At 38.4% G+C, this 18,213-nt stretch overlaps 1 long non-coding RNA gene across 2 annotated transcripts in view; it reads left to right on the top strand.

Annotated features, from left to right (window-relative positions):
* LOC128803419 (uncharacterized) overlaps positions 1-18,213 on the top strand; it is a 50,755-nt gene that overhangs the window by 18,759 nt on the left and 13,783 nt on the right. The window contains exon 1 of one of the 2 annotated variants that reach the window (XR_008435712.1): positions 1,933-2,085. The exons of the other annotated variant lie outside the window; for it this stretch is intronic. This is a non-coding gene — a long non-coding RNA (uncharacterized LOC128803419). Of the gene's footprint in view, positions 1-1,932; positions 2,086-18,213 lie in introns of those variants that run through there. 2 annotated transcript variants of the gene reach the window in all.

Here is an 18,213-nt window from a genome sequence, read left to right as displayed (position 1 = left end):
CCAATAGTAAGGGTGAAAACTGAGGTTACACTTTATCCCTCCTCCCCTTCCATTCTAGTCTCAGAGTCCCAGGTAGGTATATTCCTTTCATACATATTCCTTTCCCTAAGGACACACAGTAATAAACACCAAACCCACATATCAATTAGTGACCACCAAAAACCCATATAAAGCCATGTAGATGCATATGCACAGATAAACTCCCCTCCTCCTTCCAGCCACATAAATGCCATAAATCATTCTCTGCAGTTTCCTAGGAACCACGCTCCAGATGTGGTATTTAAGAGTGAATGTGGCTAACGTTTATTAGACTTGAACTGTATTGTGGGTAATTGTCCAGTAATAACCTTTGGTAAATTATATGAAGCCTTTACTTTACTTAACAGGGAACGCAGGCTCCCCAAACTCTACTATTATCATCATTCAAGATAATGAGCAACACAAACCATTCCATTACCAATCTAAAAGCAATAAATGTCAAAGTAAAGAACTATGCAATATTCTGGCCTGGAAGAACAAAGGACAAAAGTAATGATAATGCCTTTTTATATTTGCAGTCTATTATATCATGCATAACAAATGACCCTGTAATTGTAGGCATTGTTATTTCAACAGGTTGTAAAGGGAAAATGCTGGGGGTGGAAAGGGAGTGTTTTGAACGCTGCCCCGAAAAATGCTGTAGGCCTGGTAAATTGGAATGCCTGATAATTTATCTGAATTTTATCTTGCTGGATTATTCTGAAGCTGTTTTGTTTACCACCTTGGTCATCTGGCGCAGTGTGACACCAAATCCTGGCAGCAGTGATGGCTTTACCAATGACTTGGTGACAGCCCCAGCCCTCCTCTGACATGAGGAACAACAATACCATTTCAAACACAGGTGATTGATTTATGGAAATCTCTAATTTGGGCATTTACAGACCATTCAGAGGTCACACAGCATTTGGGCATCCATTCATTATGAACTGCTACAAATAAGGGGCTCTCTCTACTGCTCAGCATGTGTTCAGGTGCTCCTGGGTTTCTAGAGTGACTTCACTTTGAGCTATCCTGGATCAATTTTCTTTTGTAAACAAAAGCAGAAGCTAGTAAGTTATTTGATCAGCATTCAGAGCAATTTTTTAAAAGCTGGGGGAAAAAAATCCCAGAAACACGGGAAGCCAATGGCTCAGCTACCCCTGTGTAAACGTAGGATAGTTCTGACCTTTTTGCATCTTATATTCATTGCTTATTTTGAGAAAAGCATTTTAATTAAAAAATGCTGTCTCTTAGCTCACATACACTTCATGCCAGTGTATCTGCAAACCATTCACTAAAATATTTAAATGGCTCTGCTCTCTGTGGTTGAAAGAACTGCTTCATGCAGCTTTGATGAAGGCAATTAGCACACGGGGCAGTTATCCTTTAGATCTCATTCACCAATATGCACAGCCAAATTCTGATACCAGGTACCCAGGTCTGAAATAAATTCATCCATCCTCCTTTCTACACTTGTGGACATGATGAGTAGGATTTAGCTGAAAGGGAAAAATTGAGGGCTCTTGGTCCAGAAATGAATTATTTGCTGCCAATATATTGCCTTATCCGGGGCTTCTATGACTTTGGGCAAGATGTAAAATATGATATTAAACTAAACTAACCTTGCTTGTATTTCCCTTATTAAGCTGGTTTAACAAGTTGCCTTTGTCATATGATTGTTGTTCAAAAGGTTCACATTACCACCTCAAAAATGCATCGGCAGTGTTTGTCAGAGGGAAAACAGGCCCCCAGAACAAAGCTGTAAAATTTAGGTTATTTGTACTGCTGCTGAAGAGCAGTGACAGGAAAAAACCAAGCATCAAGCAGTTATTTTACATAACTTTCTTTTCTCAAGGAAAACAAATGATGAAACTTCTCAGCATTTGCATTTTCCCCATCAGCATGCATCCCAAACCTGTCAGTGAGTGGCAGGGGGTGGCAGTGCCTGTCACATCTCTGCTTTTGGAAAAGATCAGAACCCTGATGGCACAGCCATACTGCAGTTTCCATAGCAGACCTCAGACAAGATGTTCCCCAGGAGAGTTTTTTGATATCACCATTTTTCAGGTAAGTTCCACGGTGATGATCACAGCTTGTGTTGTGTTTTATTTTTGCTCCTTCTTCGCCATATCTAAATGTGTGTTGTGCGTTTATCTACACATTCATCTGTTTCTGTTTGTCTGCAATTTTATGTGGTAGCATCTGTGAGTGGTAGTTTTGTATAATAACATGAATATAAGTGAAATCAACAGTTGGGTTTAAGGGCTGTGTTCAGCAAGAAGAGGAGTTTTGGATGACTCCAACTATGGATTGACTGCTGGTGTGTGAAGAGGGATTTGGTTAAACAATTCTTCTAGATATCAAGATTATCATCCTCTTTTTCTGGGATACTGCAGAAAAGAAACTCAGCTCCTTTCCATCTGAAAAAAAAAAAAAAGTCATCATATATCCAAGAGAATTGTATTTTGGCTCACTCTGCCCCATCCCAAATGGCTTTGGGTTGCTTATCAGACTTTGTCAAGTTCAGAAACTGTTCAGGAAAGAAAATATGTGAATCCACCCTCAGAGAAAAGTGTAAATGTTAAAGCTGCCACTGAGCTGGGAGCAAGATAAGTGGCAATGTCCAAGATAGTCAGGAGAAAATAATTAGAGAAATTGTTATGAAATTACTTATATATTGAGTTTTAATTCCCAAACTGAGTGGGAGGCCACAGGAATGTCCCAACTGTCAGTCTGAAGGCAGAAGTGTAGCCACAAAGGTTTATTAAAATTGGATGGAGTACCTTGGCATGGTGGAGAGGTTTAGACCTACCTAAACAAGTTTGGATGCAGGCTGGCACACACCTACCAAATCCAGCCCCTGGGAGCCCAGCGTGTGCTGTGATCTGTTCAGTGCTCCTCACAGCTGGAAAGCTGAAGAAGACTTGAAATAAATTTTAAAAAGCCCAAATAAACTGCCCAATGAGCTGCTCTGCCTGTCTTATCCTCAGGCAAATGGCAATGCACTTTAATGGAGAATATTTGTAATGGCATTTTGCATGCTAATGGAGGGTTCTGAGGTATTTTCTGCACCTTGGAGATGGAGGGATGTGTTAGAAAGGATTTGCATGCAATGATAGTGCAGGGTCTTGTGGGACTTCCACAATTTCAAATAATCTCATCACATATATTCTGGAAGGAAGTGCTAATTAAAAGTATAAAAAAAACATATGTGGCATTTGTGAAGCTGCTATCCGAAGCTGTATTGCTACATCTGTTCTGCATTGCAATTAGTCACAGTTAAATCAGAAAATAAGATATCTGAGCTCTGCATTTCTAAAACTGCAAACCCCTCCCCCACAAAAAGCAGGCACAGTGCACCTGTAATGCAGTAGTGGGAAAAGCAAAATATCAGCCCATAAGCAGAATGTAGGGGTTCTTTGTGTTCCAGTGTTACTAAAATTTAGTACAAAAAGTTATTAAAAAAAAAGAATATTATTAGTGGAAAATTACTAATAATATTAGGAAAGAAGTAGGGGATTTTTCTTTGTTGGTTTTGTGACTTGTGTTCCATCTTACATCTTAACCTAGAACTTATGGTGGTGCAATGATTTTCCGTGGCATCTAAAATCAGCACTCTCCACTGATCTACCCACAGGAGTAGAAATGAGGAGAAAATCCACTTTGGTACAGCATTTTCTTAATGGCTGTTCACAGTTTTGAAATATGAAAGGACAGTAATGCTGATTTTTTTTTTTTCATTTTAGCCCTTTGCTTGCTCTATATTTACTGTGGGTTTGACAGCAATTCTTGGTGCCTTATTTTTACTTGTAGGATCCCCTCTTTCTGAATCTTCTCTTTTATTTATGAAAAAATTATTTTCTAAATAAAGAAGACAGGCAATAATAAAGGAGTCTAATAAAGAAGACAGGCAATTCTACCACAGATGGGGCCCAGGCCTCAGGGAAAACAGGTAACCTTCCCAGAAAGTGTCTGAATTTCCCATTTCCAGTACTTTTATCACTAGGCAGTCTCCCACTTCCAGTGTATAAAATACACTGTAGAACTCCCAAGCAAATAGATGGGAAAGTACCTATACAATAATGTTTTTATTAATGTGTAATTTAGCACTAAATATGCCAGATATTATCTTCTTTTTCAGCTGTTATTAGAGGCTTATGGGATGCTCTTCATCAATAAAGTACCAGAGCCCTGTACTTATAATTAGAGCTAGGTGAATTATTCATCCCAAACAATATTTATCATAAATTTATGCTCTCCTTTTCCTGGAAGAGCATTACATGTTTTTATGCTTATTGGGTAGGACAGCCTGCTGCTTTCCAGGAGCTCTCAATTTAGGGTTTACAAGGTCCACCTACAATTTTTTTTATCCCAAGTCTTTTGTTTTCCCTCAGAGGTGATGGGGGATGTTGCTTCCTGAATTACTCCTCATTATTTGCCTGGTAACTGCTGAGGCAGAGGAGAGGTTTCTGAAGGTGTGACCTTTCTCTGGAGGGAAATATCTTATTTCAGAGTAGCTCCCAACAAATTGATTTGTCATTCATACACAGTTGTGGTTCACTGGTGCTGTTTTGTTCTGGGCCAACCAAGCCTCATGAATGTTATTCACTGTGGTCTGAGCACCTCTTTTTGAGGTCAGCCAAGCTTTCTTTTTGGCTCTGGCTTCCAGAGTGTGTGTAAACTCATCTGAGCTCATCTGACTTGAGCTGTTAGGGGGTGTTAATATGGTCTGGCAGCTTGCCTGCTGAATCCCACGGGGTGGGGAACTGTGGCTTCCTCTGGATCCACTCACTTGTGCACACAGCTGCAGCACAGGCTGTGATTTATCCCTGGAGGTCAGCTCAGCTCCCCTCAGCCACTTGTTCCTCCCCACTGGTAGAAAACTCCAAGGGCAAAAGGGAGAAAATTCATGAGTTGGGATCAGGACAGCCAAATAGGCAAAGCAAAAGCTGCACACACAAGCAAAGCACAGCAAGGAATTCTTTCATCTTCCCACGGGCAGGCAGGTTCAGCCATCCCCAGGAGAGCAAGGCTCCCTCACATGGAATGGGGCCTTGGGATCAAAATTGCCAAGCTCTGAACATCATCTCTTCCTTTTTCCTCCAGCTTTTGTTGCTCAGCATGACCCCCAGAAGGTCTGGGACATCCCTGTGGTCATTTGGGGTCAGCTGTGCTGGCAGGGTGGTGTGAGAAACAGAAAAACTAAACCACCACAAATCCAAACTGCAGCCCCACACGTTACCAGGAAGGGAAAACATCCTGCTCTCATTCTTGTTCTGCTCGGTAATGCTCATCTCTGACCCTGTGGTGCAGTTGAAGTGGTTGGTCAGTGTCTTTCCTCTTTTTTTTTTGGTATGGCAGGGGTTTCAAATGAGAGGAATTTCTGGGGGTTGATTCCATGGTGCCTGCAGGGAAGTTACTCTTGTGCTCACGCCGTGAATCTTGAGCGTTCTCTCAAATAAAAGGAAAATGAGATTTCCTTAGAGAGGAGATAAGAAAGTCCCAGCTTTCGTGTTTGTGCACATAAATTTACAGTAAGAGTGTAGCATAAACAGTTAAAACACACAGAGTATTTTAACTGAATACACTGTACTGTGTACAGTGCTTTTGCTTTGTTTTCAAGTCACTAAAAGGAAAAAGAAGCTGCACCTTTTAGTCACATTATTCTTTATGTTTCTTGCAGTACTTTACAGAGTAAAGAAAATAGAAAGAACCAACTCTTTAAGAAAATTGCTCTGTGGTGGCTGCTGATTGTATTCCTGTGATTTGTGAATATGTTTTTCTTGCAACTATATTCACAGAATGTCACAAAGTGGGTCTGAAATGGTTTTTGGTGCTGATAAAATGATAGGGATTTTTTTTTTTTTTACATATTCTATGTAAAATCCATGTAAATTTGTCAGCTTATACATCTTTCCTGATCATCCATTTCTGGTATCCAAACTCTCAACTGCCAAAAAAACAAAGAAAGCTAGTCTGAGATTTTCATTGATGTATAAATTTTGTTTTATTCAAAAATTTGTAGCAATTATTTGGTGTAAATATGAAGTTGTCTGGGATTTGCTTGGCTGGTTTGCTTTCATATTATTTTCCCCTTAATCTAGCAAAGACCAAGACACGTAGTGAAGGGGAAATAGACCCTTAATATAAAAAAATTAATAAAAAGGTAAATTTATCTGATTATTTACAGGACTGCTTTACTCCTGGTAATTTGAGTAAAATGGATAAAATGAATTCTGATTGCAGTAAGGGAGGGAAAATCACTCTATGCTTAAAATATCAGTGGTTTCTGTTTCATACCACCAAAAAGACAACATTAATTGTCACCCACGTGATGCACAACATTCATGTTGTCCCAGAAAGTTTATCTATTATTTAAGATTTATTCAGATTCTTAATAACAAAGGTTTTATGACCTGCCTGGTGGAAGCCATGGAGGATGGGGTTGTTGTCAGATGAATGTGGAGTATATATTTCCCCAGAAACGATAAAAATGTTGTACCTGAAGATGATTTTACCTCTCTTTGTGAGCACCTGTGGTTACAGGAATACCATGTTTGCATTCTCCACCCAAATCCAGATTAACTCATTAAAAAACTACAGATAACCAGAAAAAAAGAGCAGGAAGGGACAGGAGGAATTCTGAAGGGAAATGAGTGAAATGTTTTTTTCTTTTACAGAAGATACAGTGATTTTCAACCACCTGGAATATTAGGGGAAAAAAAAAGATTTACTATGCATTTCAGTGGAATCTAATCTAATCTAATCTAATTAATATCCATGGAAATCCCATCTCTTACCATCTTAGAGAGAGATTCTGATTTCAGTTAATGCTCTAACAATATAAATATAATATAAACAATATAAATATAAAAATAATATAATAAATATAACATAACATAAATGATAAGGAAAACAGTGATAACCCCAAAATCACAATCATCTATCCTCTGGCTCACAGTGACTCTCTGGAGCCCAGTCAGCCTCCAGTCAGTGGTAAAACTGACACCAAGCAAATATTTTCTGGGGAGAACAAGAGAAAAGGGACATAAGGAAAGTGAGACTAAACAGCTTCATATCCCTGGGAGTATTTCAAATGCAAAATATTTCAGCAAATGAGCCTCTCTGAGGATATTACTGCTAAAACTACTGTAATATGGACAGGACAGCATGTCTCTATTAATGTCGTTTGGAGGTTTTGGGGTTTTTGGTTTTTTGGTGGGCTTTTTTTGGTTGTTGTTGTTTGGTCTGGTCTGGTCTGGTTTGGTATGGTTTGGTTTGGTTTTGGTTTTTTTCCTTCATTAAAGACATGCCTCAGTGTCTCTACCTGTGCTCTGTGAAGTTAAAAAGAGTCCCTCATCTGTCAGAATGTAAATTAAGTCATCTGTCTTCAAAACTCTATTTCTCTTCAGATATCCTTTCTCTCCTTCATCCTAATTCCTTCCATTGCCTTAAGAAAAAATCCTCTCAGGTGCTTAGGAAACTATATTTCCTCAGAAATTACAGGTTCTCCTTGGTTCTTCTCTCTATTTTCTTTATTAAACTATTTAAAATAAATATTTTATCTGAAATATAAGGAATAAGAAATGGAGAAGATATGACCTAGTTTCCTCCTCCTCCTCCTCCTCCTCCTCCTCCTCCTCCTCCTCCTTCTCCTTCTCCTTCTCCTTCTCCTTCTCCTTCTCCTTCTCCTTCTCCTTCTCCTTCTCCTTCTCCTTCTCCTTCTCCTTCTCCTTCTCCTTCTCCTCCTTCTCCTTCTCCTCCTTCTCCTCCTTCTCCTCCTTCTCCTCCTTCTCCTCCTTCTCCTTCTCCTTCTCCTTCTCCTTCTCCTTCTCCTTCTCCTTCTCCTTCTCCTTCTCCTTCTCCTTCTCCTTCTCCTTCTCCTTCTCCTTCTCCTTCTCCTTCTCCTTCTCCTTCTCCTTCTCCTTCTCCTTCTCCTTCTCCTTCTCCTTCTCCTTCTCCTTCTCCTTCTCCTCCTTCTCCTTCTCCTTCTCCTTCTCCTTCTCCTTCTCCTTCTCCTTCTCCTTCTCCTTCTCCTTCTCCTTCTCCTTCTCCTTCTCCTTCTCCTTCTCCTTCTCCTCCTTCTCCTTCTCCTCCTTCTCCTCCTTCTCCTCCTTCTCCTCCTTCTCCTCCTTCTCCTCCTTCTTCTCCTTCTTCTCCTTCTTCTCCTTCTTCTCCTTCTTCTTCTCCTTCTTCTCCTTCTTCTCCTTCTTCTTCTCCTTCTTCTCCTTCTTCTCCTTCTCCTTCTCCTTCTCCTTCTCCTCCTTCTTCTCATTCTTCTTCTTCTCATTCTTCTCCATCTCATTCTTCTTCTTCTCCTCCTTCGGTATTTTCAGTAATTCTTAAGAGGATTTCCTCAAATGTCCTTTCCAATATTCTGCTTTCCTTCTCACGATCTCTTTTGTTTGAATATTCATGAAGGACCTGGAGCTGGGTGAGATGTGGCTCTGTCACTTCCTGGGATGAGAGGAGCTCGGTGTAAGGAAGAGCATTTCTCTCAGAAGGCAGAAATAGAGTCAGTGGGAGGATGAAGGGAGTCTTTCAGAGCCAGTAAAGTCTTGCTTTTCTGGAAACACAAAAAATGAGATATCATGAGGTAGAATACTTTAAGTTCAGAAGGCAGTTTGTCTGATCTTCTCACACACCCTGCTACATTTTTCAGATTTTACTGAAATAATTCTGATTTTTTTTTTTTAAAGTGGAAATTGAAGTTGGGAACAAAATTAGTAAAGACACATTTACATTTAACTAGGTCTAGTGATTTCAACCACCTCTCAGTTAAATACAGGCATCCAGCTGACTAAATGGACCTTTGTTCACAGGAACCTTATATTGGTTCATGGACAGACATGAATTTTAAATATTTTCAAGTATTGAAGTTATCTTCAAAATATTAAATTTTTCATTTGTTGTAGTGGTACCATTTACAGTCATTTTTGATCATCACTGCCTAAACAGCTTTTTATTTCTTTCAGGTTTGTTAAAATCTTAAGAATATCATCAGTTACTTTATCCTAATCTAAGTTATAAAACAAATTAGAGTTCTAATTATCTTAAAGTAGTTCATCTTTCACTTATTTCAAGTGTAATAATTGACATTTTCAAGTTTGACTGATGACCTGAGGACCCCTCCTTGCAAGGAGTGGTTTGCCTGGGGAATTTTGTTTGGGAAGACCCCAGGAATTCTGTAGGCCTACAGGCATCCAGCTGCTCTGCAAAGGTAGTTCTGGTAGCTGCTGGGAAATTGTAGAGAATTATTTTTGACAAAATAATTGTCAGTGCTTGGAAATTGGAAATTTATTCTCCTTCTGGAGAATAAATAATTTTTTTTTATAATAGCAATGACAAGATAAGAAATTTAAAGGCAGAATTTTTCACAAAGTATTTCTTATTTCTTTTTTCCTTTAGTCCATATTGGAAGAAAAAATACTAATGGCACTATAGAACATGGATCTGAGGAAAGACAGATTTCACCTTAGCAGAAGACAGCCAGTCTTGTAGAAATTTAATTTAATTTAATTTGTCTTTTTTACTGGACCATTAATGAAATAACATATTTATTTGTTAACTTAGGCCCTCACCTTGAAAATAATTTGCCTTGGCAAATTTGCTTTAAAATGCAAGCAAGATGGATGTGATGTAAGGTTTTTGTTCCTCTCCTGGAGCTTCTCCACCGTTCAGTGTTTCAACCAGAGAAATTTATTCCTTGCAGGCTCAGTAGTAGCATCAAAAATAAGTGCTGACAAACAGAGCATCTCTACAGACAATGACAAGCTCTGTTTGAAGCCAGCAGTGTTTGGGGATTTTTTTTTTTTCTCTTTTTTCTCCTTTTAAATGCAAGTTCTGAAGTTTACTGTAGTGCAGAGTGAAATCTGAGACACGACATGAAATTCCATGACAGTTGGAATTTCTGCTGTATGAAGAATTTACCCCTAGTCCATGGCCTTTGCCAGGCTATGGCAGCACTGAGGAGAAGTGTGTATAATAATTAGCAAGGCTTAACTTGTCACTGAGACTTTTTTGACTATTTGAACTTAATAAATCCAATTTTTTGTTGTTGTTGTTAAAGAGGAAATTTCTGAGCCTTCCATAAATGAAGTGTCAGCTTCTGATCACTGGTGTACAGTGAAACCAGTTTATTGTTCAGCTTCACTATTCTCTGGAACCTGATTGATTTTTATATTGCTTTTCTGCCAGAACATGGGTTCCATCTTCCCAGATGAAAACCTGATACCCTTTCTTCATGGAGCTCTGGGCACATTTGAAGAGAAAATGTCATTTTGTGCCTGCTGAAGGTGTGATGTGATCAGAGACATCAGTGCTGAACTGCAGCGTAAGAATTGATAAATTCAGTAATCTCATGGATGCTTTTTGTTGCAAATGGCTCCTTGGTTGGGTTGGTTTTGCTGTAGAGCAGGAGCAGGTGTGCCTTGAGGGGCTGTGCTGTTTTACAGGGAAGTGACATGTCTAAAGGGAACTGGGAGTGCTCCTGGCTTTTAGATGCTTCTCTCTAGAAAGTAAATGGTTGTTCCAGCATATTTCATCCTCAAAAATGGCAATGATAACTTCATTTCTTTTGAAGTGAAGGACTCACCCAATGGAAGATAGAGTAACCTCTGTCCCTGTGTATGAAGTATTGAGAATTTAGTTCTAGGAGCAATAAACCCAATTCAAAATAGGTTTGAATTGTAAAAACACAAGTTGAGAAATACTGACTTCAGTGTGAGGAAGTTAAATAGAGAAAGTTCAGCTCCATCTCACATCAAGTTTGCACTGTCTGCATTACCCCCAAATAACCTTGCCAGCATTATGAATTGTTTTTAACCTTCTCTCTATAAAGGCCTTAACAATATTTAAAATAAACACCAGCAATAGCCTTCACTGCCTTTTCCAAAGGGAATTTTGTTACAAATTTTTGTCTGTGTTTTCTTGAGCTCTTTTGTATTTTTAAGCTGTTTTGGAATATATTTTGGCCTCTGTTGAGTCTCCTATTCACCTCCAAGTTACAATGGCTTTTCCCACGTGTCCCCTCATGTCCTGACACAGAGGAGGAACCAGGGTGTCTTTGCAGCCTGGGCAGAGTGTCAGTCACTTGGAAAAAATCCTCTTGGCTCAGCTCCAGCCTGTGAGAGCCAAGTAGGCTGATGGCATTCACCCTGAGACTGAAATCACTGCCTTTCTGAATGGGAGATTACAAGGAATTCCTGTAAGTATAATACAGGGGGTATAGATGCATATTTTCATCTACAAGCCTATATAAATATATTTAAATAAATATATAATATAAATATATAATATAAATATATAATATACGATATATTATATATTATATATAATATCATATAAATATATGATATATATAATATAATATATAATATATAATATATAATATATAATATATAATATATAATATAATATGTATTATATGTTATATTATACATATACCACAATATAATAATATATATAATATTATAATTACATTCTATATAAAAATATAAATATTTATTTGTTTATTTATTTATTTAAAATGACAGCTGGAAAGTCCTTAAATATTAAGTGCAGACAAACTCTGACCCCACAGAAGGCCAGGAGCCCTGTGCCAGGAGCTGGAAGGGATCCTCATCTCATCATCCCCTGCCTGGCCAGCCTGGGAGCAGCAGCTCAGCCTTTGACCCTGGGTGGAGCCCATTTGTGTCCCCTGCTCGTGTCCTGGCCCACGGGGGTGGCCTGCTGGCCCTGTCACTCTGCACCCCTCAGAAAGAGCTGGAGAGCAGAAGTTTGTGGAGATGGTTTTGTCTGTGCAGTTGGTTTGTTGCTGAGATCTCAGGGTATCAAAAGCCAAAATGAATCCCTATCTTGGTCTATTCTCAGCAACTGAACATAATGTGTCTTTTATAACGTTCTGCTGCTTGGAGTGCTCAGCCAGCTCTTCCAAATTCAGTGTGTGCCTTGCCAGTCTACAGTCTCACAGAAATTTAGTGTTCTAGATGAGCCAGGCTGAGCAGAATAATATATATATATATAAAATAACACAATCATCTGCAAGGTATTTAGTGTTTATAGGCTTTTGTTGATGTCTGATTTTTTTTTCCTGAGGTCTGAGTGATATTTTATAAAATCCATATCAGGTCCTTGGACATTATAGAATATAAACATGTTAAAAGTGGGCTGATGCTAAAATTGTATTAACCAAATAATGCAGAATGCACAAGCTGTGTTTCCATGAAACTTTCTTTATACAGTGGAAACACCAGGTCTGGTCTACTTGGCAGAAAGAGGAAAAGTAAAGAGGAGATGATCAAGAACAGATAACAGCTGGGTAAATGTTGTGCTTATCTGGAACTTGGATTTGTGTTTAGAAACAGTATTCATAATCAGAGATGATAACCAGATAATTTCAATTATTAAAAAGCAATTAAATTTTAAAAGTCTGAAAATGTTTGCTACTTTTGTTTGATTCAGTTCTGATAGCATTACATAGCTTTTTGTTTAATCCTGTTTCTTTTAGCTTTTATTTTTTCTTGTATCCAAAAGATGCCAATATTTTACCTTACTTTTTCATCAACAGAAAAGAGAACAGAGAGGAAAAGGAGGGAGTGTTTATTTCAGAAACTTAGAACTCTAAATCCCTCAAAATAGCTGAGAAGTTGGGAAGGCTCTTGTTGTTAAAATAAACATGTAATTTTAACCTTAGCCATTGTAATAGCTTTATTCTCATTAGAACTGAATTGAAGAGATTAATTAAAAAAACCCCTTGTGAGTGGAAAGAAGTGGGAGAGGAAGCATCTCCTATCCAAAACAGCCGCAGTGACTACAAGGGATGATATTTTGGGTAGTTGTGTGTTTCACTGGGGAAGGCAGGGCTGTGAAGGTAGCTTGGAATGTATTTGTTGTTTTAAGTCACAGCTGACAAAGAGAAATAGAAGTAGAGACAGGCTGGGTCTAGTTATACTCATTTTTAGTTCAGTCATTTACATCAAACCGCACTGCAGCACACTCAAACAAAGTGGAAACAAAAGCCACTGAATTTTCTGCATCACAGCAGAACAGAAGGAAGCCAGAAAGTCTCATTTGTGCCCTACTGGTAGATCTGAAATCTTTTTCTCATTCAGATTAGTAAATCTGCGGCTGCATTTTTTGTGAGGGGATGCTGGAGGTGGTGAGGCAGAAAGGTGTTTCCATGCAAAGCCAGGCTAATAAAAAAATTTCTTCTGGCAAATATCACACTAGTGCTGTTCTGTGCACCTGCAACTTTCATGTGCACACACAGTCTGGGCTGGGCCTTATCAGCCCTGAGTAAATTGGAATTAGGGTTTCCTACGGAATTTGAGCAATCCTCAGCTGCTCCATTCCCCTTTTTTTTTCACAAATTCCAGAGGGTTTATTGCTTGGCTTGGAGAAATTGCTACAAGGGGGACTGTACAGTGAATTGAATTTCCCAGGAAGAGTCATAAGCAACAACTTGCAGAAGATCTAAATTGCATCTTCAGCATTCCTGGTGATGCATTGAATTTTGGAGTCCACCTTGCACTAGAACCTGTTCTAAAGAAGAATGTGCACATGGGCTTAAATCCATCCCTACCCCTAACCTACCCCTATTTATTAAAAATATTTCAATGTTAAAATCAAATTTTAAAAAGCTTCTTAAACCTCTCCCACAATTATACTTTGATATCAGATAGTATTTGCCAAATCAGTTAAAAGATTAATTTATTCCTAATATCTATTTAAGCCTGTTTATGAATTAAATTGCCTCTGGATTAATTAAACAATGATTCCCACCAGCAGTGCACCCAGCATGAGATTCTTTGTTTCTCCTTTAACCACTTGCTTTTAGGTTTTTTGTGAAGGGTGTAGAAAAGAAAAAAATGGAGCTAATGAGCTAATTTGATGTTTCTGGAAGAGCAGCCTTTTGTAAGATGCTTTGATTACATGGCAGAGCAGCTTCTATAAAGACCTATTTGGCTAAGTAGGGCTTCTTAACTCCAAACAGGGGGGAAAAAATTACAAAATGACTACTCAAGTGAGTACAACAAGAACAAGGAAGATAATCTTAACAAGCCCTGGGAGGCAGATCATTAGCTGGAATTCCTACAGCAGTAAATGTATCTGCCACACAACTTCAGCGTCTCTGAGGCTCTGTGCAAGCCCCATCCTGAAAATGTGCTCATGGGATTTTTTTTTTTTTTTTTTTTTTTTTTGTTGTGTACAGTGCTTTTGCTTTGTTTTCAAGTCACTAAAAGGAAAAAGAAGCTGCACCTTTTAGTCACACTATTCTTTATGTTTCTTCAGTTGATGTCTTAATTTTGCCTCCTTGCACTACTGCAATATTTTTCTGGGTTTGTGTTTTCTATCTTTCAAAATATTCAGAGCAGAAAGCAGGGAGAAGAAACTGAGAGTTGGGGAAGTGATGGAGGAACCTTCAGAAAATTAAATTCCTTTTCCATTTAATCTTTTATCCTGTGTGAAGAATGTCAGTGTTGCACAGTAAAACAATATTTGGGTCACAGATTGCTTTGTATTTCGTGGAATCTTGCAGTAAGAAAATTCTCACTGCCAGTATCTCATGCAAGACAACTGTTGTAAAATTTGACTTTGCAAGCATTGTAGACACTAAAAAAAAATTTTAAGGGATTTTTTTTTTTTTAATTTAAGGTGGATTGAAAATTAAGCATTTTGATCTCAGGCTGCCCCTTGGAAAAATTAGTTCAGGTTTTTATTTAATTTCTGAGCTCTTCTGTTGGCTTTCTCTTTTCCCATTAGCAAAACCAGTACCCTCAAGATAAAAGCAGAATGTAAACAAACTCCATTGCATATTCCAAATGTTATTTCTCACTTATCATTTAGATTAGCTTTTTCTTGTGTGTGTGTGTAATTGGAAAAAGTGATAAAGCATTGGCACAAAGAATTAAATATAAGAGGAAAAGCCACACAGAAGATTCATGTTTGGAAAGTCTTACACAGCCTCTGACATGCACAGCTGTGGATCTCTGATCAATAACAATCTCTTTTCAAACAATCTGAAGTTAACATCAGATCTTATTCCTCAACAGAACACCAGGAGGATGAAACAAAATGAGGAAATTGCCTCCCTGGTGCTGTTTTGATACCCCACTTGTGAACACCTCTTTGGTAAGCCCATCCAAATTAGACAGGAACAACACAAATCTATATGAACTTGATAAATGCTACAGTTATGTATTGATTTTTTTCAGCGGGCCTTTTACACGGTGTTAATGGCTGTGCTTGAAAGAGGCTTAACTCACAATTCCTGGCCAACTGTAATTCATGTCCCAGCATTTCTTCAAAGCTGATTGACTCTTGCCTGTAATTATGGTTTACATCCTCCTTTTACACCCCTGGTTTAGTAGGGGTCTGCATGATCTGGTTACATGATGCAGGGAAGCTCAGAGCTGCAAATTCCTCCTTTCCAGAACTGCAAATTCCTCCTTTCCAGCCCTGCAGCCCTGTGTGCCTCACCTGCACTTCCACATTTTGCTTCAAGTCTTATCAGGAGGGACTTGCCTCACTCTGCAGCATTTTGCAAAAGATGAATTCTGACCTCTGAATTTGCTTTGTTGTAGCTCAGATGTAGGAGGAGAAATATGAGAAAGATAGGAATATTACATTATTTTTCAATCTAATTTCACTGACTTTAGCATCCTTGAAAATGTTCTGACCTAAGCTGATCATCTGGGCTCTTTCTGTAGCAATGGGAAGTGCAAGTGAAGACACTCCTCATTCTTTTTCAGTGGTGGAGGGATCCTAAATGAACAGCTCTCACCAGACTTTTCCTCAGCCTCCCTGGATAAATCTTTTGCAGGAAGATATCGATGGAGAGGAAGTATATGTGGGGCAATAGGAGAAAGAGGAACAAATGTTTATGGTACAGTGTCCTTTCACTGATTCTCTTCTCACATCATCATGCTGAAGAGGGTCTTTCCATCAGCATCCTGTAAATATCTCAGGTCTCTTGAAATGACAGGATGTCTTCCAGCCAGAGGTTTTTCTCTGTGAGTAGAACAGGCAGATTTTGCCTCCCTAGTAGAAATTAGGAAGCATTGAGTTCCTCAACGTCATCCCTAACTCACCTCTGCCAAAAGTGAAGCTTGCAGAATGATTCTAAAACACAGGAATTCATCACCCAAGAGGGACAAGAATAATGCAGAGAGCAACCTGTATCTTCACAGGTGCAGAACAGCACCTTGTAATGAAGCCAGGAGATTTCAGGTAAATGATCCTTGGAATTTTTTGGCTCCCAGGTCATGCAGATCTGACTTCTTAAGAGCACAGGACACATAGATTTTCAGTGCCTAAGAGTTCTCAGCAGATTCTTACCATTTCAAGGAACAGCATGAAATTTTGCTGATCAATGCTTTTACATTTCAGAAGAGAATTACACAACAAGAAGCTCAGCATATATGTGCCTTTTAAAAAAGGGTCACTTCCTTGAAATGAGACTGCAGATATATAAAATGTGAGACATAATAAGTGTCTTTAAAAAGATAGACTAAGGAAAATACTGAGAACAAAAACGTTCAGAAGCTTAGCTTCAGGGGAAGTGGAGAAAAAAGGAACACAGTGAAACTGTAGGAACGTCAGAATTATTATTATTTTTTTTTAACTAAGGAAATATTTGCAAAGTGTGCAAGTACAGCAGTCAGCATTCTGTTTGCAGTACCATCACAGCAGTGATGTTTTCATGACAGAAATTAATGAAAATATATGGGAAATTAATGAAGGATGTGGAAAATTAATGAAAAAGTGTGGGAACTGCAAAGAGCAGGGAAAAATCCACTCAGGATGGAGGAATTAGATGAAATTACAATGTACTTCATAACCTTAATTGTTAAGGTACTCATAAATTCTTTACCTGCTCTGCTGGAAAAACATTACAAGGAACAGCATTGATTTTGTAACTGTTTGGTAGAGATTTCACCTACTTGGACAGGGTCATAAAAATGGGAATTTTTTTAGTATGCTTGCAGGATCCTTTCACCAAACAAAAGGAACAAGAATACAGTCAGGCTTTGACAAAATTAAATAATAAGTTGGATAAAGTTTGTTTTATTGCCTAATGTTTTCAATTAGAGTTTGATCATCTGTAGGCTTGAAAATGTTAAGTGAGAGCAAGAGACTCACCAATTCAAATATTTGCACTTTAATTTGTCAAAACAGACAAGAAAAACATTCATCATTTTCTTATTTTCAAAGGTTTTTTCCATATAAATGGTATGGTGCCATGTAAAATTTGAAAGGACTTTGTCATGTATTGACTTAAGACTGGAACTTTGGGATGCATTAGCAAACAAAAAAATTAATTCCACTTCTAGTGCATTTACCCTCTAAAGTTGAAGAGTCTTTTAGGTATGATATTATATTTATTGGGACATATTTGTACCTGCTGGGTCTGTTTCAACTTTGTAAATGACACAAAAAAAATTGTAACAATCCATCTTTTCAACTAAAGGTGAGAATCTAACCAGATACAGCAGGATACCATGGAAAAGGAAGATGAGGTAAGGGAATGGGTGGGTTGCACATCACAGAACAGTAATTACTATATATATATATGTACACACAAATAACTTTTTAGATGTTGTGTGTTGTTCATGTATGTGCATTTTTCTCTTAGTGGATCTAACAGCAACATCCCTTCAGCTGAATATTCAGCACCCAATTAATAAAAGACTGACTTGAAGCTCTGTCAAAATCACTGTACAACTTGGATGTCCCTACAATGAAAGAGTGGTAACAAAAAAACACCTATTTTCCATGGAGGAAACACGTCTGAAATGATAATTCTTTAAGAGGAAGCTGTTGGGGGCTGCCTGGTTGCCTTTCTGGGGTGTGGGTTCACCAGCAACCATCTCTGAGCAGGGCTTGGGACCTCCAGGACATGACACCATAAGACATTGACCCTTCATTTCCCCAGAGATTGCTGCAGGGAAAATTGCAGGAGCTTTGATAGGTTTTGCTTGTTGCAGGTTAAAGATCAATGTTCAGTGGACACACAAGGCAGGGAGAAAATCTTCTCTTTTATTCCCATTAATTTTTGTCTGTGAGTGAATTATTGGCTCATTCGAGGATCTGCGACACTGCAGCAGAACTCCAGAATATGATAGACTCATTTTTGGATTTTTTTTTTTTTTTTAATGTGATCAAAACCAACCTGAATTTGTTTTCTTCATTTCT

The sequence above is a fragment of the Vidua macroura genome, chromosome 2, assembly GCF_024509145.1.
Source record: "Vidua macroura isolate BioBank_ID:100142 chromosome 2, ASM2450914v1, whole genome shotgun sequence".
Lineage (NCBI taxonomy): Eukaryota > Metazoa > Chordata > Aves > Passeriformes > Viduidae > Vidua > Vidua macroura.
This window is presented reverse-complemented; position numbering and strand designations above follow the sequence as displayed.